Source organism: Moschus berezovskii, chromosome 1 (assembly GCF_049115385.1).
Source record: "Moschus berezovskii isolate FMDL1 chromosome 1, NW_MosBer_1.0, whole genome shotgun sequence".
Lineage (NCBI taxonomy): Eukaryota > Metazoa > Chordata > Mammalia > Artiodactyla > Moschidae > Moschus > Moschus berezovskii.
The window spans coordinates 12605379-12629240 of record NC_142460.1 but is presented as its reverse complement, the minus strand read 5'-3'; the positions used below and the strand labels follow the sequence as shown (position 1 = coordinate 12629240).

The 23862-nt window shown below is 37.3% G+C and overlaps 1 protein-coding gene across 15 annotated transcripts in view; it reads left to right on the top strand.

Moving 5' to 3' along the window:
• The window catches only part of TBC1D5 (TBC1 domain family member 5), a 623629-nt gene that overhangs the window by 146315 nt on the left and 453452 nt on the right, over window positions 1–23862 (top strand). For 7 of the 15 annotated variants that reach the window (XM_088835359.1, XM_088835342.1, XM_088835351.1 and 4 more), the window contains one exon: window positions 13729–13930. The exons of the other annotated variants lie outside the window; for them this stretch is intronic. The gene's annotated coding sequence lies outside the window, so the exon portion shown is untranslated. The remainder of the gene's footprint in view (window positions 1–13728; window positions 13931–23862) is intronic. 15 annotated transcript variants of the gene reach the window in all.

Here is a 23862-nt window from a genome sequence, read left to right as displayed (position 1 = left end):
CCTGTTTCTTTTGAGTGTGTGCTAACTTTTCCTGAATTTTTCTTTTCCATTTGAACTTCAGTATAACATTGTCTAGCTCAAGTTAAATTTGTAAATTTATGACATGTTGATGTTGAGATGTCCCAGCCAAGGACAAGGTTTTATTTTCCCCTATTTCATTTAGGCCTACTTTTGTGTCTTTAAGAGTGTTTGTTCATGTAAGTTTGAACATTTCCATTTATTCCTATAGTTAACATTGTTTATTACTATTTTAAATGGGAATTTCTTATTCATTAGCTATCCTATCTGATGTTATTTGTATATGTGAGTGTTACTGGTTTTTGCATGTTTATCTTACATCTTGCTCCCTTGCTGAATTATTTTGTTTTTTTAGTTTCTTCATTGATTTTCTAGGGTTTTCCATCTCATCTGCACCTGGTCATCTGCAAATAGATTTTGTTTTTTCTTTTCTAATTCTTATGTTTTTTTTTTTAATGTTTTTAGTGGTTTTCTCTATTCTGATTTCAATGATTAATATGTCCAGGAAAAAAGTAATAGTGGTCATAGGGAGCCTTCATCTCTGTTTTTGACCTTAGTAGGAATGAATGTTACATTGAGAGGTGTCCATGTGAGAAAAGATAGAAGTACATGAAATAATGCGCTGTTCCCAGGGCTTGAGAGGCACTCTGTTTGTTTACATGTGCATTTATGTGTCTTATAGATCACTCTCTAATGCCTCTCTTCCCTTTCCTAGCGAAGTATTATGAAGGGGTTATCTCTGGCAACTGTTGACCTTCATTTCCTCACCTTCCACTCTGACTCCTCCAACAGCTCCGTTCTGGTTTCCCTGTTGTCTCAATTAAGGCCACCTCTATGACCTCTGTGTTACTACATCTCATGGGTGTCTTTGTTCTTATCTTTGTCTTACTTTCTTCCTTTTCCTCTCAGTAACATTGCAGACCATGCCTTCTTCTAACTGTGCTCTTCTGCTACTGTAAAATCACATTCTTCTGCTTGTTCCTTTTCAGTTTTCTAGCTCCTGTTTTTCTACTTCATTTCTAACAGCATGTCCTAGGCTGCTTCTTTTATAATTCTAGTCTGTCTTTTTGAGCTTTATGTATATTAGCTTTCAAAGCAAACCTGTGGCCTGAATTTTCATTACAGTTATAAATAAGTTATTACAGTTATTCTGAGAGTAACGTTGCTAATCTACACCTGTCTTCTGAAATGAAGATCTACACATCAACCTGCCTGTTTAATGTCTCTTTCCACTTTGAGATGTCGAATCACTTCACAGTGTTAAGTTCTAACTCCTCTCTCAAATGCCTCTAGTTTTATTTAAGTGACTAATATCTTTATATCTCTCATTGTAAAAGCTGGACGTCTGAGCCTCTTTGTTGATCCTTCGTTTTCACTCATGGTCTTTATCTGCTGCATTTTCAGGTTGTGTTGATTATCTATGCTCTCAAGTTTTCTCTAGCCAAGGGAAAGGGAAACCCAGACAGAAGAAACTTCAGGAGTAAAGAATAGAGACATGTTTGGTAGAATACATAAGGTGGAGACGTACAAGTAACATTAGAGATAACTGACACTCAGGTTGTCAAGAGTGCTGATTGCAAGGGTGTGGGATTGGTGTTCCTCCTTCGGCATGCACTGCCGTCCGCTGCCACAGGGACTGTCCGGAGCAGCATGGGGGTCTCATGGGAGGCCACACCCAGCCAGCGGGCATTGTCAACTTCGGGGGTGACCTGCATGCCAGTTAGGCCTAGTTCTTGAGATCCAGGCAAGGACTGAAGACATGAAGACAGCAGGGGGTGACTGGAGGCGTGGGATCTGAGTGAGACTGCTAAGGCAGGAAAGCAGCCAGGGGCGCAGGCCGGGAGGAGGGGAGTGAAGCTAGAGGGGAGTCCTAGAGAACCAGAGAGAGCTATCCTGGAGAACCCCGACAGATTCGTAAGGTGGCAGTGTCAGAACAGGGGTCAGACATTGAGGGGTCTATTATTGGGGGAAAAAAGTTACAGAAACAAAGAACTCAGAATGCGAGGAAGGAGATCCTAGATATTAGGGCTGCAGAGACATCAGGGAGTATAAGGACATGGGAAAGGACGTTACCCTTGCAGTTTAAGAGTGCAGTAACTTGGAAAGGGCAGGAATTATATAAAAAAGGATTTGTGCTTACAATGTTGAAGGAAAATGTTCTATAAGCAAAATGAGAAGTTTTTAAAAAGTTAGAGTAATGCTAGTATTTTGCTATACTTTGAAAAATTTTATAAAATGTAAAATAAGTGCAGTTTAACAAAATCCATCATGGATTGGAAATACAATCAGTGATAGGAAGTGATAAGTATGCCGAACTGGCCCTTTAAAATGCTGTGGTATTTGTAAACAGTGGGAAGGAATCCTCTGGAAGCAAGTAGTGAAACCTCCCAGATTTTCACATGATAATCAGATGTAGGAAGCAAAATGTCGGGAAAGCAAAAGGTGAGGAATAAGTGCAGAAACACCATTGCAGGCTGCACGGTGGCAGGGACCTGGCAGCCTGTAGTAGTTTTTTTTTTTTTTTTCGAAGAAATACGGGCTTTAATGAAGATTCTTTCCCTTTGGTATAAGTGCTGTTGTTCAGTCGCTCAGTCATGTCCGACTCTTTATAACCCCATGGACTGCAGCATGCCAGCCCTCCCTGTCCATCACCAACTCCTGGAGTTTACCCAAACCCATGTCCGTCGAGTCAGTGATGCCATCCAACCATCTCATCCTCTATCATCCCCTTTCCTCCCGTCTTCAATCTTTCCCAGCATCAGGGTCTTTTCTGATGAGTCGGCTCTTCTCATCAGGTGGCCAAAGTATTGGAGCTTCATTTTCAGTGTTAGTCCTTCCAATGAATATTCAGGATTGATTTCCTTTAGAATTGACTGGTTTGATCGTCTTGCCATACATGGGACTCTCAAGAGTCTTCTCCAACACCGCAGTTCAAAAGCATGAAGTCTTGAGCACTTAGCCTTAGTGTGGTCTAACTCTCACATCCATACATGACCACTGGAAAAACCATAGCTTTGACTAGACGGACCTTTGTTGGTTCTCAGTGAAACCTGTGAAAACATGCAAACAAAAAGAACAGAAAAAAAGGGAGGCGAGGATTTGGGTAGTGCGCTCTCTGTTACCCACAAGGCCTTTATGGAGACAGAGCGGGGCGGGCTCCGCCTGCTGCTGCAGGGTCCACCCTGGAGCAGGGGCTCAGTGACTGCAGGTTCTCAGGGATGCCGCCTCCTGTGAAACAGCAGCCAAGCGCTTGCCCCCCTGCCCTGTGGGGGGGCCACGTGTCTTCTGTCCTAGCTCACACCCCCTTCGCTCTGTCTCAGGCCTCTCTAGTAGAGAAAGATGCCACAGGCTCCAGCTGCCTCGCGGGCCGGAGTGAGGGAAACGCCAGTGTCACCGCTGTGTATTACGCTGGCTGTGGGTTTTTCAAAGATTCATTCCATTCACTTCATCACTTTAAGGTAGTTTTCTTGTTTTTCTAGTTAAAATTCGTTTTTGATGTAAAAAAATCATGAATGGCATTGAGTATTATCAAAATTTTTTTTCTGAGACTCCTGAAATGATGCTATAGTTTTGCTTCTAATGGGTTGTGTGTGTGATGTGGAGTGTTTTACTGACTGAAAACCTCCAGAACACTTCATACATAAAATGATTTGTAGTCTGTTCTTCAAGAAATGAGTAGTCACTTTGCTCCATGGTTGCATAGGTCTTGTTTTGAATCCTGAAGGTTGTGGATTGATGACAGCTCTTCAGAAATCAGCAAGAATGAAATGGATTTGGGGAGTAAGACGGTCAACTCTGAATTTGCACATGTACTCTACTTTTTTTTCCCTTTAAGCTCAATTTTGATTTCTTTTTCTTAACAATCTCTGATATCTGTAGGTTTCAAATATGGAAAAAAAAAGCATAGGTGCCAGGTGTATTAAGTTATTAACTAGGATGAGTACAGAAAATTGATAATGCAGTTTCTAATTTATATGGATGTTCAAGTAATAGTGTAGGTCATGTTGGAGGGAGGCTGAAATCCCCATAAGTCATTATGTAAAACTTTAAAATGGACTAAGTTTGTATTCCATTTTTATTTACTACAGTTTCACGGAGTTTTTACATAGTGAACAGGAGATGTTAATTTGCAGTTTGTATTAATGGATTATAATGACCTCAATCTAATAATACTGTATTAACTGTCTTGCAAATAATGATGATTTTTAAAAATGATTACTTTTAAAATCAATAGTTACCTGACTTTTTGGATCACTTCAGTGGAGTATTAGCTGTATATTACTTTCCAAAAGGTATTCTGGAAGATACTTGATTTTAATCTAATAACTATAGCAGCTTTTGCATGGTTAATCATTTTCCTCAGTAAAATTAAATTAACTGTTGGGGGGAATTTGATTAAGCCATTTCTTCTCAGTTTTCTCCTCTTTCTTATTATTTTGTGCGGTTTAGCCAGAGTTTGAATTTCCTTTTTTATCGAAAGCCATTGGTGTGTATTGGGATCCTTCTTTGGGGCCATGATGTGATATAGTACTTTGGGGTTATTTGTTGTCATTATTGTTGTTTTTGTCAGGGTAATAATTACCCATTTGTCAAAAATGTATGTGTGATTTAAGCAAGAAGATTTTTTAAATGTGTGAGCTGCACCCTTATAAAGCTTTAGTATTATAAAGTGCTATATTTAACTTTTCTGAAGGAATATAATTCTGTCATCTTGAATTACAGTAAACCAAACATTTCTTATGCTAATTATTTTAATGTCATTTGTATATTCAAAATTATGAAATAAAAATTTCCATATTAATAATTACTAATCCTGATTTTCCTTACCAAAATGCTATGCCAGTCCTTTATCTGATGTTATACTTACTATAATAGTCTCATATTTCATTTATTATAGGTAACCAAAGATTTGAGTCAAAAAATAAAAATACTTGATGAAAATTAAATCCTACTGAGAAACTTACGATTGACTTTATGGAGGAAAGGGCAGGGAGGTGGCCAGTAGGGTATTGATGAAATAAAAAATCCATTTTCCTTGTGCTCTGGTGTATCGCAGTTTAGAAGAAGGAGCCTAGCAAGATAAATGGGCCAGGAATTACAGAGCAGGCTTGTATGATTTATCATTATTTTTCAGGATATAATACAGTAGTCACAATAATTTGGTGAATGATCTTCATCTTTGTGTGAAGAAGTCTATTCAGTACCATGAAAACATCTATTATTTTATGCGGTATAAATACAATTCCCGTATTGCTTTGCTGGATGTTAACAAAGCCCCCTCCCCCTTTGTTTGCATGAATCGCAGAAGCCTCACAAGACTTGTCTGCCACAGTCGCGCATGCTATTCTGTACATGTTAATGTTTACTGTTATGCTTCCCCAAAATGATACACACTCAGCTGATCTTTAATCACCCAAGTTGATAAAATGAGCCTCCACGTGTGGTGAAATTTGTTCTCCTATCTGACCACATTTTCTGGTTCCTGAAAGACTATCATTTTTCTTTTTAAAAATATTTGCTCCTGTTTTCTGTGTCCAAGCAAACTGGCATAATCAAAATGAGCTGTAAGTTCAGAAAATTCTCACCAGCAGAATTCTAGTTGCTAAAAATGACAGGTTAAACTAAACATTTTTAGTACATATAATTCATTTCTGCTAAGACTTGAAGTCCTGAAAATTCTGGGATTTTCTTAGGGAAATTCTCCTTAAAGTTTGCTTGTGTATGGTTTTGTAGAAATATATTATGTAACTAATATTTGTTATGGTTTAAGAGCTTGACTGTTTAAAAAAAAATCAAGGGACTTTCCTGGTGATCCAGTGGCTGGGACTCTGGTCCCAATGTGGGGACCTGGGTTCAAACCCTGGTTAGGAAACTAGATCCCACGCGCTGCAACTGAAGTTACGGGTGTCATAACTAAGACCTGGCACCGCCAAATAAATTAAGTATTTAAAAAAAATCAAGTTTGTGAGTCACTCATTCATACAGATACATTGGCGTTACTAACTGTGTGAAAGCTTGGCGGTCCAGTTCATTCGAAGATGCAGCTCAGCTGCTTTGCAAATAGGTCTTGCTCTGGTGAGAAGTAAACTTAGTACTGGAGAGAACTGAGTCATTCTATAGATGGATATTTTGGACAGGCGGGAGCCTGAGCTGAACTCAGAGTATCATAGCTTAGCAAATTAAAAAAGTTATGTGATGCAGTTTCTAGGCATCAAATCTTGGTTAAATTAAATAGAACTCAAGACAGACTAAGCTACTAGGGTCGAAATAGAGGATTCGTAGTTAAAAAAAATACACCACAGTATTTTTTGAACTTAGTATTTATCTTTTAAAATTCTCATACTTGAGAATTAAACTGTTTCCTAAAAGTAATTTATGCATATTAATAACATAATATGTACATGATTGAATCTTGTTACCTTGTGAGCTGTTTTCTAGTCAGTGGTATTCCTTTAACAGCTAGAAAAAGTGACTTAAATATAAAACCTACTCCGTCATTTTAAACGTGTTCTGACTGAAGAACTCAGGTGTCCAAAACAAGTCTAGCCTTCTGGCAATAGTGACGAGTTCTTCATAAGGAAATTCTGGAATTGCTTTGTACAAGTGTTTCTATAATCTCTTTGGAATTCTTTCCAAGTGGTTGTGTCAGCTTTGGATGTGGGGTGAAATAGTCCATAGATCTGAATTTTCTATAAGTTTTATTATCGTTTATTCTTGGAATTGTAATTTTCTTTTTGAAGACTTATTCTGAGAGCTTTCTGTATTTGTTGTACATTTATACTAATGAGGCTTAGGATGTGTTTTTGGCCAACCTGAACACTAATTTGGGGATATTTGAGAAGGAATGCCATTAAAACTATCTGTTTGTTTCCCCAGTGTATATGTATGCATGGTCTATCAGGGATAACATGTTGAAAACTATTTAGAAAGTAGTTGTTTAGAAAGTTTAATCTTAAATTAATGCCTGTCACATTGATACATGTGTGATCTTTCTGTATCTGTTTTGCTGAACTATTAGTTTCAAACTTACTAAACAAGTAACCTGATACAAAATTTAAAATTCAGCTGGATAATTTATACCAACAAGTAGCTCAAAGTGAGATGTGTGAATTATAGAGATCACAACTTGGCAACAATTTTAAAGCGAGTCCTCAGTGGAGATATCTCTAGGCTTGCACTGGTGTGTTCAGAACTGAGGAGACTTTCTAAAATAAAGTGAAACCTCAAATACATGAGGAATTAGTGGCGTGATCTGTTTTCTAAATTTTTTTTTACTCAGTGAAGTTAGTTTACTTAATATTACAAAAGTGAGCAGAATTAAAATTGAGACCACTCATTTGTTATTTATTTTGTCCTCAGCATCCCTTTTTCAGGAGGGCAAGATTCTGAGATAGGCATGTCTATGAAGTCATGTGTATTCAGTAGTTTCTGCTTTTATCCTTAATCAGCCTTTTTTCTTATCTCTTTTTCCTCTCACCTTAAAATTTTAAAAGCTCCTTTTATGGCAGAAATAACCTGCCTGCCTGCTGCGTTCGGCGCCCTGGAGATGGATCGCTCCTCTTTCTCGCCTCCCATCTCTGTGTCTGGGTCACGCCTCTGGCTCTCACTGCTCCCTTTGTGTAGCCGCTGTTCTAGTCCAGCTGTCGGCATTCTGTCCTACTGCTGGAGCTATCTTTCTCAAATACTCACTGTGCTGTGCTGTGCTCAGCCTCTCAGTCATGTCCAGCTCTGTGCGACCGTAAAGACTGTAGCACGCCAGGTCCCTCTGTCCATGAATACTCCCAGCAAGACTGCTGCAGTGGGCTGCCTTTTCTGCTCCAGGTGATCTTCCTGACGCAGGCGTGGAACCCGTGTCTCCTGCATTGACAGGCAGGTTCTTCTCCACGGTGCCACCTGGGAAGCCCTAATACAAACTGCCCAGGGATTGAGTCAGTTAGTTTTCTGTGCTGCTGATCGGTAGCAGCATCACCCAGTTTAGGTTTCTTTTCTCTCTTTTCTGAGAAGGTGCTTATAGGCAGGGAGGCCAGTAAAGGAGCAAGAGTTTGGCAGTAAAGTAAGTGATGACCAAGTTTTGAGCCACAATAAAGAAAAAATACATATGTTAAATAATTGAGTCCTTTGTAGAGCTAACTTATCTGTTCTCTTCTGGTTTTAATTAGTTTTGTGCACTTCTGTTTTCTGAAAACTAAAGCTTCCTCAGAATTCTGGAATAACTTGGGACAGTGACTGCTTTTCATAGGCTTTCCTCCAGTGCAATCAACTATAGTTTGAGTTTTTCTCTCTGTAGTTTGAACAAAATAAATTAAGAGTTTTTATTGGATAAGAGGTGTCAGGCAGGTGATGTTACAAAAAGGCAATAGATTAAAAAAGGGACTCTGAAACAAATGAAATAACATAAGGAGGAGGAGTTAATGAGATGTGGAATAATTTAATAAGTCTGGAACTCAGAATTTAGAATACAGAGTAAAATTATGGATGATGCTTAAAGTTGGACTCTGTTTAGTCTAAAATAATTTCTTCAGAAATCTTATTTGTTTTCATATTAGTTGCAGGAACGTACTTAAAAGAAGGGAATACTTAAAGTATGTTTGTATCCTTATTGTACTGTGAAGGATGTCTACTTTGAAAAGTCCCATGCCTCATGTCTACCATAAGAAATGCACAAAAACTAATATATGCTTAAGTGAATTTTTCATCTTTTTGAGTCAGGTTGAATCTACCTCTTTTTTTATGGTAACCACAGTTCTGGGAATTTTCTAACTCATCTTGGGGATTTAGACTGGTCTCCTGAGATGGAAACGGACCTCTCAGAAAGCAACTCTCAGAAATGACTCAACTTCTTTTGGTCTATTTAGGGTGATTGAGACTGATCTGTTTCTTATTTGTAAGCTAATTTGAACTTGATATCCAAGCTTGACCCTAAATGGATCAGGATACAGAGAAGAGAGTTTACGTTGCCATCAAGAGAAAAATAAGAAGGTATAATACTCAAATAATAAGTTCTCTCTTCTTTAATTATACATACATTGGTGTCTGTTTTGCCTGGAGCTTATGTTTGTGTGGAGTCTAACTTGGTACCAACTATTTGTGAAAAATGAGCCTGACTATTTGAGAGAAAATATACAGTCCAGGGGACTGCACGAGTCAGAAATGACTTAACAACAACAACAAAAACGTCATATGCTATTATAAGAGTTCTAAGATGAAGAGTGATTTTGGAAATGAAGATACGTTTTATAATTCAGACAACCTGGAAGTATTTCATTTACCATAAAAATCAAAGAAAGGGCTTTAGATTGTGTTGGTGCTTTAGGGATCATTGCCTATATAAAGATTTGTAAAACTAAGGGAAGTTATAAACACAGTAAGTAATGATCAGGTGTATTGCACTTAGAATTGCTTTGAATTGAAGTGGCAAAACTGTGGTTAGGACCATATGGCCTCTGGGTTCAGATTTCTTAGTGATAAGGTCTTGGACAAGTTAGTTCCCTTAACTTCCTGTTAACTGTTTCTGTTTGTTTCTTTGTTTTGGTGTAAGGTAGGGTGGGAGTTTTGCTGTTGTTCAGCTGCCAAGTTGTGTGCAACTCTGCAGCACCATGGACTGTGCCAGGCTTCCCTGTCCCTCACCATCTCCTGCAGTTGGCCCAAGTTCATGTCTGTTGAATCAGTGATGCCATCCAGCCATCTCATCCTCTGACACTGTCTTCTCCTGCCCCCAATCTTTCCCAGCATCAGGGTCTTTTCCAGTGAGTCAGCTGTTGGCATCAGGTGACCAAAGTATTGGAGCTTCAGCTTCAGCATCAGTCCTTCCAATGAATATTCAGGACTGATCTGCTTTAAGATTAACTGGTTTGATCTCCCTGCTTTCCATGGGGCTCTCGAGAGTCTTCGCCAGCCCCATGGTTCGAAGGCATCAGTTCTTTGGCACTCTGCCTTCTTTATTGTCCAGCTCTCACATCTGTGCCTGACTACAAGAAAAACCATAGCCTTGACTGTATGTACCTTTGTTGGCAAAGTGATATCTTTGCTTTTTAACACACTGCCTAGGTTTGTTATAGCATTCTTGCCAAGAAGCATTTGTCTTCTAATTTCATGGCTGCAGGTAAGGTGGCATTGAATGAGATACTCCATATAAATATTGATATAATGGTTGAATATTGATATTATTGTCACTCAAGTATGTTTTCAAACAACTTCCTAGTGTAAGTCATGTAGTTAAACAAGCCTGAGTGGATGTTTTCTTTGGTTCAGATGAATACAAGGACACAGTATGTAATAAACTTTAAACTGCTCATATTTAACTTCACACATAAACCTTGAAAGAATAACATCTGTCTTCACAAACTTCAAAATTAAAAAAATTATATTCCCATTAACCTTGGGTGTAAGTTTGGAGTATTAGAATTTTTTAGAGTCCTTAAGCCTCAGGAATGCTGTTTAGGCAGCCCTTCCAGTCCATCAGGTTAATGGGGCAGCCCTTCCAGTCCATCAGGTTAATGGGGTTGCTGGGACAGTAAATGGGGTGTCCACTTGCATAGTGACCGTGGAGGTCCATGTAGAAGGAAGATGGACATCCTTTCATTTTTCCAAGCGATCTGAAGCATCTGGAAGCACAGTAGATGTTTCCTGTCTTGAGTGCTGCTTTGGTGCCACTGTATGTGTAGCATCCATTTGTATCCCTGACAGTGAGATGTAAAGTCTTACTTTTTTTTTTTTTTTTTTATAACTGTTACTGTATTAGGCACTTTTACATATTGTTAACTTTTTTTTTTACTTATCAACAATATATTTTAGTCAGTTAACTTTTGCAACAGTATTTTCCTTATGAACCATTCATCTCCCTTAAACATTGCTATGTCTTTTAACGTGGAAATTCCTGAATGATTTAGTTTAAGACTGAAATTTGTGTTAAGGAAAATCAAATTTGGTAGAGGCATTTTATGTATAGTTGAAACTGCTTTTGTTTAATTACCCTCTTTCTGTTGAAAAGGAACCTTGATAGTAGTAGTTCAGAAAGACGTTTGAAATCTTTATATTAAGTCGAGTACAGTTTAATTGGACTAGATGAAGTGTTATATATATTCAGCAAATAATTTGAAGATTGTGTTCCTGAAAAATGCAGAGTAGTTATTATAGGTTGATAGCTTTGAGAAAGCTTGAAGTCATCTCTTCCACTGCTGTATCCATGTCTTTGGGATGGTCTGCTTCAGGATCTCCATTTTAAGAAGCTTCTTAGATTTTTATTGACACTGAAGTTTGAGACCCACTGCTGAAGTCTCTGTTGACAACTTTAAGATGTCAGCTCTGGCCTTGCAATGGAAGGGATGTATTTATTTATGGGATAAATAAATGGGATGCATTGATGTTATTTGCCTAAGGCATAAAACTTTTAAAGTGCTACCAAAATTTACCAAGAAACTATAGAAGTTATAAAAGTTTTTTTGGGGTCCCTTATAAAAGCTAGAAAAAAGAATGAAGAAGATTAATATATTATTGGAATAGTGCTTTTGTGTTACTTTTTGGTATTTTGACCTTAATTTACTGTATGACTGTTGTTAGCAGATTGAAATGTTCTTGTGAAAACTCTTAAAGCTGTAGTCTTTTTTTGAAAATTGGTTTAGTACTGTTGTTTACATTGTGAAATTAGTGCTTTCAATAAGATTTTGGTTTCCATCTATCCTGAATTCTCCCTCGGAGTGCACAACTTCAAAAATAAAGAGGCGCAGTCAGCAGAAAAAAGAGGTGGTCTGAGCATTTATGCGTTAAATATGCATGTTAATTAGGAAAAAAATTAGAAAAATATGAAAACAGATGTTACATAAATTATTGCAGTCCCAGGGCAGCAGTAACTTATACACTGACAATAATTTTTATATGTGCATGTGTATGTCTATTTCTAGATTTCTCAATGTTTATGCAATTCCATAGAGAATAACTGGAGGAAAAACTGGTATATCCTTTCAGTGAGACTGTGGTAAACATTCCTCTTGCATGTGGCTTGCTGAACAAGTCTAGGCCTAATATGCACTCTTCCTGTAAGCTAACCATCCGTGCTTCCTGATCTTCCCTGTAGTCTTTCCTTCTTGGTTTCTTTGATAGTATGTCAGTGAGATCTTTTAATGGATATGTCCTGTCTAATCAAGAAAGTGAATCATAATCCCAAGCAGTATAGGAAATGTAAAATTGACTGTAGTGTAAAATAAGTCTTTAGGAATAAAACAAATCACAACTTTTGAGGACACTGATTGTAGTGTTACTTTTTCTTTGTTTACAGTTGTAATTTCTGAAGAAATAGCCATCATTCTCTGAGTAGTGTTGACACAGTAGTATGACAATCTATACTAAGTGTTACATAAGCATACATTCATCAAATACACATGTGTTGGAATGATCGATAGATCCTCACATGTCTTTACTCTAAAGAGACATCCGTAATATGAAAATGGTCTGTATTTTTACAAGGGAAAGATGAGAAATAGGGACATGCTTTGTTTCAGTGGTGTGGCAATATTTAGTTCAACCATACAGAGAAGCCATGTGACTAGAGTGCTGTCCAGGGCGCTGCTGCTGTTATCTGGGTGTTTTCCGTTCACAGATTATATAACTTAGAATCATGTTGTTTGTAACTTTTCAGATAAGACTGAACGTTACAATAAGGAAATGCTCCGTCAGAATGTAATAAATCTCTCTCTGTATCTAACAAGCAAACAAAACGCGAGTTAGCCTCAGTTGCAGGGGCATGAGACAGTCTGTAAATCTGTGGGGAGCTCGGTGCTCCACTCGTTTGTGGTCTTCAGAAGTCACACTTGGTCATTTGCTTTTAGTAGCATATGATCTTAAACTGTGTTTTAAGTAATTAATTTCTTTTGATCCCAGGGGTTTTATACATACCTGTTACCATAATGCTTTTCAATTCCATGTTTTTGCTTTATGTTTTACTTTATATTGCCTAAGTATTGTCTTTTTGTGCATATGCTGAGTCACCAATAAGCTGTAAGCTAATACAGAATGAAATCTAGAAAAGAGTGATCATATTGTGTGGTAATTTATTATCCTTTAGCGGTTCTTTATTTTAAATAGATATTTAAGAAATCCTGTTGTTATTCTTGAAAATTTTATGTAGAGATATATCTCTGTCAGATAGGATTTCTGGAAGTGTATTAAAGTATATTACTAAAGGTGATAAATGTTTTTCTGTAGGCAAAAAGGCTATGGAAGTTACTTTTACTTCACAAATAATATTTACTTGCCACACTGATACAACTGTATTCTAATTTTACATTTTACTAGTACTTTGGAATTAATTTTCAGTGGAGTTTTTTCGCATTTGTTTTAAAATGTCAGATTTCCATTTTTTTATGTGATTTTAATACTTATTATTTTATTATATATTAGAGTAGTGCATTTCTTATTTGAACACTTTTACATCACGTCAGTGAAACAAAGTGATAACAGGTGATGTATTTTATATCGAGGTGCTTTAGTTTTTTTTTTTTTTGTATTATAATAGTTTGAGTATTATAAAGTAAGTTTCTTTCTTCTATTTTAGATGATGGAAATGGTTATTATTGTGTAAGCTAACATTTGTCTTCTAAGAGCCAAAAATATGACATACATTTTTTCAGCTTTTTGCATTGATGGCTTTGATTTAGGGGTCCTTTGCATAGGGAGAGGCATCTTTGAAGCTATTTTATTTATTTATTCTCCTAGGTATTTGCTGTTTATCCTGAAGCTCAGCTGAGGCAGAGCTCAGCTGATCTCTATTTCTTGATTGTTTACTTCCTATTGGCCAACCAAGACTTTTATTGGAGAATTCTATTGTATAGAGCCTGACATCATCTGTGGGCCATAACAGGAGCATGCATTTGCAAGTGTCAGTTAGATTTGTGGATCAATAAAGTTTTCCTGAAAGGTAAGTATATGTTCATTTCAAAATGTACGTTTTAAATTCAGTGCTATTAACGTCTGTCTTAGTCTGTTCTGGCTTCTGTAACAAAAATCCCATAGATTTCTGTGACTTATAAATCACAGAAATTTATTTTTTACTGTTTTGGGGACTGGGATGTCTAAGATCAAGATGCTAGCAAATTTGGTGTCTGGTGAGGTTCCACATGCTGGTTCATAGATGGGCATCCTCCTGCTGTGTCTTTACATGGTGGAAGGATAAAAGAGTTCTCTAGGGTCTCTGTTTATCAGGGTACCAATCCCATTTATGAGGGCTCTGCCCTCATGACCTAATCACCTCGCAAGGCCTCACTCCTATGCCATTACGCTGGGAATTAAGATTTAGTTTTGGGGAATGATAAACATTCATTTCATAATAATACCCTTATGATAGTTATCATAATCTGTTTTATAGATTTGTGTACAGAAAATGTGTGTTGATGTGTATGTGTGTGCTGTGTGCTCAGTCATGTCCAACTCTTTGTGACTCCATGGACCGTAGCCCACAAGGCTGCCCTGTCCACTGAATTCTCTAGGCAAGAATACTGGAGTGGGTTGTCATTTCCTTCTCCATGTATGTGTATATGTGTATGTATGTGTTTATACACTTATACTGGGTTTAGATTGCAGACTCCTTCAGGGAATAATGTTACCCTGTAACACAGAGTTCCTTGACAATTTCTTTCCATTTATCTATTGACCCACCAACTTTCAGTCCTTTCTTTTTCTTCATTGTTTTCCTTCTCTCTTAATTAAACTTGCATTGGGCTTTAAAAATATTTTCCCACCAGAATACTTTCAGCCCTTTTCTTACTGAATGCTTTACTTTTTGTATTCTTATCTCTTTTCCTTTTTCTTCACCTTTTTTCTTTCTTTTCTACCTTCCTACCTACATACATTCTGATGTTCATTAAGTTTGTTGAAGTCATTGCAAACTTAGAATGTTTGAACTTGGAGTTGAAGGTATATCAAATAGGTAGTATTGACATTTTTTTTTTTTTACCACAACCCTTAGTAAAGAAATAAATTTTGTGTTTATGAGACATTTTCCTAAGGCATAAATGCACAAATGAAGCTAACAAAGTTGAAGCAGTTCTACCTTGGCTACCTTGAATGTATACTGTGTTCTATTTTATTACATTTTTCGTATACCTCATTTAATATGTACTGATACCCATAATTACACTTATTTCCCTGTCCAGTGATGGGTCACTTTTGCAGTTTCAGAAAGTCCTACCGTAGATCACTTCATGACTGACTTGCAGGGAAAATACATGGAATGAAGCAGTTTGTTTTCTGCTTCAGCTGCTTCTCTGCTGTCTTCTCTGTGCTCCTCATTTCTTTTGATTCATTACAAGTTGTCAGATGACTTGGAGGAAGAACTGTGTAACTGCTGAGAAATATGGAGCACTTACTGGTTTTTTTGCAGTAAGAACACAGATACCAGTGGTCATATTTCAAGATATAAATGGAAGAAAATCTTTACTAGACTCATTCCTTTATAGTAAGGTGAATTTTTAAAAGTTTTATTCTTTCATTCTATCTTTGTAAATTGTGCATGCTGATGCTCTCATCATTCTTGCTTTAAAATATTTTAAACTTCCAAAGTCCTTTATATCAGCTTAGAATAACAGATTTTTTCCCCCAAAGTGGTCTCTTCTAGTGCTTCTTCTGATTTTAACATTTTTATCCTTTTCACAAATTAAAAACAGTTAAAAATTTAAAATGTAATATATTTTTTAGAAAGTTTAGTATATACAGAAAAGTAGAAAGAAGATAAAAATTATGCTCAATCCAGTGTATTAAAAGCTAAAGCAGTTCTAAGAGTCAGGTTTATCGCAATAAGCACCTATATTAAGAAAGGAAATCTCAGGGGTGTCCACTGTCTTCAATTTTATTCAATTCAGTTTTGGAAGTCGTAGCCTCAGCAATCAGAGAAGAAAAAGAAATAAATGCATATTAGAAAGGAAAAAGTAAGACTGTTACTGTTTGCAAGTGACATGATATTGTGCATAGGAAATCCTAAAGATGCCACCAGAAAACTACTGGAGCTCATCAGTGAATTCAGTAAATTTGTAGGATACAAAATTGATATACAGAAATCTCCTGCATTTCTATACACCAGCAATGAATTACCAGAGAGAGAAACTGAGGAAACAGTTCCATTTACCATGTCATCAAAAAGAGTACAATACTTAGGAACAAACCTCAGTAAGGAGATAAAAAGCTTGTACTCAGAAAACTGTAAGATACCAATGAAAGAAATAAACAGCACAAACAGATGGAAAATATACTTTTGAATTGGAAGAATTAATGTTGTTAAATTGACACTGTTACTACCATTACTGAAGCAATCTCCATATTCAGTGCAATCCCTAGCAAGATACTGATGGCGTTTTTCACAGAACTGGAATAAATAATTTAAAATTTGGCATCCCAACACCAAAGACCTCAAACAGGCAAAGCAAATTTGAGACAGAGGAAAAGAGCTGAAGGAGTCACGTGTCCTGATTTCAGGCTACACTACAAAGCTACGATAATTTAAAAAGATACATATGTCAGTGGAACATAATAGAGAGCCCAGAAATAAGCCACATGCTTATGGTCAGTTAATCTGTGACAAAGGAGGCACAAATACACAATGGAGAAAAGACAGTCTCTTCAATAAGTAGTGCTGGGAACACTGGGCAGATCCATGTCAAAGAATGAAACTGCAGTATTCTCTAGCACAACAAAGAAAAATAAACTAAAAATAGAGTAAAGACCTAAATGTAAGACCAGATATTATAAAGCTCCTAGAGGCAGAACACTCTCTGAAATAAATCACACCATTAGTTTTTGGATTCATCTCCTAAAGCAAAAGGAAGAAAAACAACATTACACAAATAGGACCTAATTAAATTTAAAAGTTTTTGCACAGCAAAGGAAGCCATCAGCAGAAGAAAATTACAGCCTACCGAATGCGAAGATATATTTGCAAATGATGTGACCAATAAGGGGTTAATATCCAACATGTGTAAATATTTCATTTAACTCAACTTTCAAAAAAAAAAAAAAAAGGGCAGATGAACTGAATATATTTTCTCAAGAGGGAATGCAGACGACCAGTAGGCACGTGAAAAGACGCTCAGCATCACTAATAATCAGGGAAATGCAAGTCAAAGCATTTGCATTTGTCTGAGATAGCACCTCAGTGGTGATGCCACCGTGATGAAATACCACCTCACACTGGTTAGAACGGCTGTCATCAAAAAGAACACAAAAAATAAATGTTGGCGAGGATGTGGAAAGAAAGACAACCCGTGTACCCTGTTGACTAGAATGGACCATTGTGAAAAACAATTGGGAAGTTTCTCAAAAAATGAAAAAGAAAAGAATTAGCACTTGGTTCCACAGTCCCACTCCTGGGTGTACATTTGGAAAAACAAAAACACCGTCAAAAAGACACACGCACCCCAATGTTTGTGGCAGCATTATTTATAATTGCCAGTATATGGAAGCAGCCTAAGTGTCTATAAACAGATGACTGGACAAAGAAGATATTTTGTGTACACACACACTGGAATGCTACGCAGCCCTTGGCAAATGATGAAATATTCCATCTGGAGCAACACGGGTGGACTTGGAAGGTAAGTGAAGTAAGTCAGAGAAAGGCTAACTCTATATAATACCACTTATATGTGGAATTTAAAAGCACAGCAAATCAGTGAATGAAAGAGAAAAGAAGCAGTCTTACAGAGAACATACTAGTGTCTGCCAGCTGGGAGAAGGAAGCGGGGAGGGCGATAGAGGGGTGGGGAGAAAGGAACAGTATAGAGGCATGTGAAATCACGTGCGTGAAATGTCTGAAAATTGTAGAGCACTGTAGAATTTGTAAAACACGATAGAATCAATTTTGTTCCATGAAAAAAAACTGCACACAGAGAAGAAAAAGGAAAGAACGCCCGAATGAATAACTCAAATTGCACAAGGAGCAGAAAAGAACAAACCAAGCACACAATTAGGTGAGTAATGGGAAAACAAAGAGCACAAAGAAATGAAATAGAAAGTAAAATAACAACAGAAAACAGCAGTGAAACAGAGCTTTGTTTTTTTTTTAAAGATGAAATAGAGAAAACTTAAGCTGGATGTAATGGCAACCCACTCCAGTGTTCTTGCCTGGAGAATCCCAGGGACGGGGGGCCTGGTGGACTGCCGTCTGTGGGGTCACACAGAGTCGGACACGACTGAAGTGGCTTAGCAGCAGCAGCAGCACCAAGGGGGGAAAATCCAACAGCACTGAAATACAGAAGTTCATAAGAAGCTACTGTGAATAATTATTTACCAACAAACTGGACAAATTAGAAGTGGTTAAGTTTCTAGAAATATGTAACCTATCATATTGAACAAAGAGAGAATCTGGATAATCTGATGGATTGAATCGGGAAAGTCCTAGCCACGTTCTGGCACAGATGGCTTCACTGATTAATTCTGCCAAACGTTCAAAGTAGAATTAACGTCAAACCATCTCAAACTCTTTCAGAAAACATAAGAGGAGGGCACATTTCTGTTTTATCAGGTAAGCATTACCCTGAGACCAAAGCCAGGTGTGGACAGTACGAAAAAGTTAGAAGCCAATAGCTCTGATGAGCACAGATGCAGAAATCCTCCACAGGCTGTATCCAGCCAAGTTCAATAGCACATTAAGATTATACACCCAGGTCAGTGGGGTTGTTCTCTCTTTGCTGGGGTGTAAGTGTGGTTCAGCATCCTGAAATCAGTGTGATACACTGCATTGATAAAACAAAGGATGAAAATCATATGATCATCTTAGTAGATGCAGAAGGAGCATTTGACAGAATTCAGCATCCATTCATGGTATGAGCTCTCAAGAAACAGCATAGTGGCAACTTATTAAACACAGTAAAGACCACATACGAACGACCATAGTTAACGGCATAGTTAATAGTGAAAAGCTGAAAGCCTTTTTCCTGAGATCAGGTGAACGATAAGAATGCCCAAGCTTCCTGCCTGCCCCACCACCACCATCCCCAAGGACCTGAGTTTTCTTTCCTTGGGCTGTATATAACAGTTGTTCATGTAGTGAGTAACCATGAGAAAAAGATGGTGTTCCTCATATCAAACAATCTCACCAATTTTGTTTGACATAATACTGGAAGTTCTAGCCAGAGAAATCAAGAATAAGAAATAAAAAGTATTCAGATCAGAAAGGAGTAGAACTTTTCCTTTGCAGAGGTATGAAATTATATGTTGAAAACACCACCAGAAAAAACCTGTTAGAATTAATAAATTCAGTAAAGTTGCAGGATACAAAATCAGTATACAAAAATCAGTTGCATTTCTGTACACTGATAGTTATACAGTGGAGGTGATGAGCAGATTCAACAAATGAGATCTGGTAGACACAGTGCCTGAAGAGCTGTGAATGGATGTTCATAACATTGTACAGGAAGCAGTGACAAAAACCACCCAAAGAAAGAGTAATGCAGGAAGGCAGATGGAGGCTTTACGAATACTAATCGCTGAGTGAAGGAGAGGGATGAAAGGCATACCCACCTGAGTGCAGACTTCCGGAGAAGAGCAAGCTTTCTTAAGAAAATGGTGTGAAGAAATAGAGGAATACAATAGAATGGAAAAGACCTGAGATCTCTTCAAGAAAACTGGACATACCAAAGGAGCATTTCATGCAGAGATGGGTATAAAAAAGGACAGAAATGGCAAGGACCTGACAGCAGCAGAGGAGATTAAGAACCACTGTGCAGTCACACTCATTCCACATACTGCGAAGGTAACGCTCAATATCTTTCAATCTAGGTTTCAGCAGTACGTGAACTGAGAAGTTCCAGATGTACATGCTGGGTTTAGAAAAGGCAGAGGAACCAGAGGTCAAATATCCAACATCCGGTGCGTCATAGAAAAAACAAGGGAATTCTAGAAAAACGTCTACTTCTGCTTCATTGACTACTCTAAAGCCTTTGACTGTGTGGATCACAACAAACTGTGGAAAATGCTTAAAGAGATTGCAATACCAGACCACCTAACTGTCTTCTGAGAAACCTGTATACAGACCTAGCAACATCAGTTAGAACTACTTGGAACAATGAACCGGTTCAAAACTCGGAAAGGAGTATGTTAAAACTGTATGTTGTCACCTTACTTACTTAATATGCACAGTATATCACGTGAAATGCTGGGCTGGGTGAATCACAAGCTGGAATCAAGGTTAACAGGAGAAATATCAACAACTTCAAATATTCAGGTGATACCACTCAAATGGCAGAAAGCGAAGAGGAACTAAAGAGCCTCCTGATGAAGGTGAGAGAGGAGGGTGAAAAAACTGGCTTAAAACTCAACACTTAAAAAAATAAGATCATGGCATCTGGTCCAATCACTTCATGGCAAATAAATGGAGAAAAAGTGGAAACAGTGACAGATGTTATTTTCTTGGGCTCCAAAATCACTGCCGAAGGTGACTACAGCCATGACATTAAAAGATGGTTGCTACTTGGAAGAAAAGCTATGAAAAACCTAGATACTGTATTAAAAAGAGACATCACTTTGCTGACAAAGATCCATCTAGTTAAAGCTGTGTTTTTTTCAGCAGCCATGTAAGAATTGGACTGTAAAAAGGCTGGGTGTTGAAGAATTGATGCTTTTGAACTGTTGGTGCTAAAAAAGACTCTTGAGAGTCCCTTGGACAGCAAGGAGATCAAACCAGTCAATCCTGAAGGGAATCAACCTTGAATGTCCATTGGAACGACTGATGCTGAAGCTGAAGGTCCAATACTTTGACCTCCTGATATGAAGAGCTGACTCACTGGAAAAGACCCTGATGCTGGAAAAGAGTGAGAACATGAGGAGAAGTGGGTGACAGACCATGAGAGATGAGATGGTTGGATGGCATCACCAACTCCATGGACGTGAGTTCGAGCAAACTCCTTAGATGGTGAAGCACAGGGAAGCCTGGCATGCTGTAATCCATGGGGTCACAAAGGGCTGGACACAACTTGGTGACTGAAGTGCAGCAGCAGCAACGGTGAACTCTCAGAGAAATTAAGGATATCGTCCCATTTGCAGTTGCGTCAAAAAGAATAGAACTCAGGAATAAATTGTACCAAGGAGTTGAAAGATGTGGATACTGAAGATTATCACACATTGATGAAATAAGCTGACATACACACAAAGAAATGGAAAAATATTCTCTGCATATGGAAGGGAAGAATTATGTTGCTAAAATGTTCAGAGCACCCAGAGGAATGTATAGATTCATTGAATTCTGTATCAAAAGTCAGCTGGCATTTTTCACAAAGTAGAAAAGCAATCCTGAAGTTTGTATGTATCCACAAATTGCCCTAAATAGACAAAGCACTCTTGAGAAAGAACAAAGCTGAAAGCACCACACTTTATGATTTTAAACTTTATTACAAAGATATGATAATCTAAACAGCAGGGTATTAACATAAAAATGGCCATATAGACTAATGTAAAAGAAGTGAGAACCCAGAAATAAAACCACACTTGGATGGTATATTAAGTTATGACAAAGGATCTGAGAATATTGATTGGGCAAAGGATAGTCTGTTCAACAAATAGTATTGGGAAAATTGGACAGTCATAGGCAATGAAATGACCCTGGCCTCCCATCTTACATGATATACAAAAGTCAACTCCAGATGGATTAAAGACTTGAACACAAAAATTTCAGTATAAACCTCATAGAGGCAAATGGGGTAAACTGTTTCACATTGGTCCTGGAAATTTTTAAAAATTAAATTAAAAAACAAAAAAAACAAAAACATGTATCAGCAAGTGGATGGGAGTACATTAAAGTTAAAAATCACATGATATATCATAAGTTTTATTGTATTATATTAAGGTCAATTGTATATTAGTAGAGTGAAACAAAAAATATAAAAAAGAAACAAGCTAAAAACCCCTAACCCTACCTTGTAGTCATGAACTGATATAGTATTTGAAAAATATAACATAGTTTTTAAAATTTTAGTTGAATTTAATGGAGGGGAAAAATGACATGAAACTTAAATGATTAGTGAACTTGAAACTTGATCCTAAGAGGCTTTAAAATCATAAATATTTGATCCTAACAGCCTTCCAGTATGAAATAAGATTATGGAAATCTTTAAAGACTGTGGACATATGAAAATAAGACTGATCTGATAGTAGAACATCTTTATTGTAGAATAATTTATTGAGGTGAAATTTGTTTTAAACAGTTTCTCCTCATTCTGATCTCCTCCCAGTACCTGGTTCAATCATCAATCTGTATTTTGTCTCTCAGGATTTCTCTGTTTCGATTTTCACCTCAGTGAAATATAGCATTGTATATAGCATGTGATCTTCAATGCCTGACTTCTTTCACCCGGCATACTGTTTCCAAGGTTCATCCATGTTTCAGCTTGTGTCAGATACATATCTGTATTTTATGCATTTTCACAGCTGAGTCACAGTCCATTGTGTATATAATGTACTCGAGTTCCCTGGTGGCTCAGACGGTACAGAGTCTGTTTGCAGTGCAGGAGAGACCCAGGTTCAGTCCCTGGGTCGGGAAGATCCCCGGGAGAAGGGAACGGCACCCCACTCCAGTGTTCTTGCCTGGAGAATCCCCTGGACTCCTCTGAGCCTCGCAGGATTTGCTTCTACTTTTTGGCTTTTGAGAAAAGTGCCTCAACAATTTACGTGCACATGTTCTTATTTGAGCTCCTGTTTTCAGTTCTGTTAGGTCTATACCTAAGAGTATAATTGCTTGGTAATGGTGTAATTCTTTATTTACTTTTCTGAGGAATCATCAAATTGTTTAACACAGGGGCTGCCACATTTTATAGTCGAACCAGCAATGTATGAGGGTTCCAGTTTCTCCACATGTTGTTGACGCAGGTTATTTTCCATTTTATTTGAAAATTAGAATGTGATACTGATAAATGATTTTCAGCAAAATAACACTGTAGAGAAATGATTTATCTCCATTATTTCTTATACAGTGATTATATATCAGTTCAGAGTATCTCTTAATTCTGCTTCCTGTCCCGGATTACCTGAACAGTAGAAATTGTTTCCAGGAGAAAAAATTTCTCCTGTTCCTAATTTTTTCAAAATCATACTATATTTTGCTTCATATTTCTACTGTGGCTCTTTTTTTTTTTTTTTTCCTGCTTGTGTGTATAGTTCTTTGTTTTTACCAGATTTTCTAATTACCATTCCTTCTGCATAATGCTCAAAGGAAGTCGGTCTGTGCGTCTCCATTTATGGATAACACCACAGTTGTACTTTCAGGCTTTAGAATGTATGATTTTAAATCATCAAATAAAATTTAGGTTACCTACTCTCTTGCTGAAGAAATAACATCACTTAAACTGGACCGTCTCTTTTAATGTGGACCGGAGCTTCCTGGCCTTTTGTTGAAGTATTCTCCTCAGATTTCTTTTCATCATATTCCTGGCTTGGGACTCATGTTTGTTGTATCTTACTGTTACAATTGAAGCAAATCTTCATAAAGTTAAGTGATAAAAGATAAATTTTCTGAATTATGCATATTAGAAACTGTTTTTTTTTTTTTTCTTGATTCTCACATTTCATTGACAGTTTTTCTGGGTAAACGTTTCTAGATATAAAATAATTTTCCTCAGAACTTTGAAGACTTTGCTTAGTTTGGTTCTGACATCCATTATTCTTCCTGAAAATTTGAATGCAATCTACCCATTGAAAAGTTTTCTAAGAGATATCACAGTGAAAATGAAATAGAGAAAATTTCTTAATGATTTTGCTTTTTAGAGTAGAGAGGTTGATGAGGAGTGAGATAGTGAAAACACGCAGCTGGTTAGGTAGTGGGGCTGTAAAGGAAAACAGAGCAAGGAGAGGAGGTTAGAGATTTAGTCTTATAGG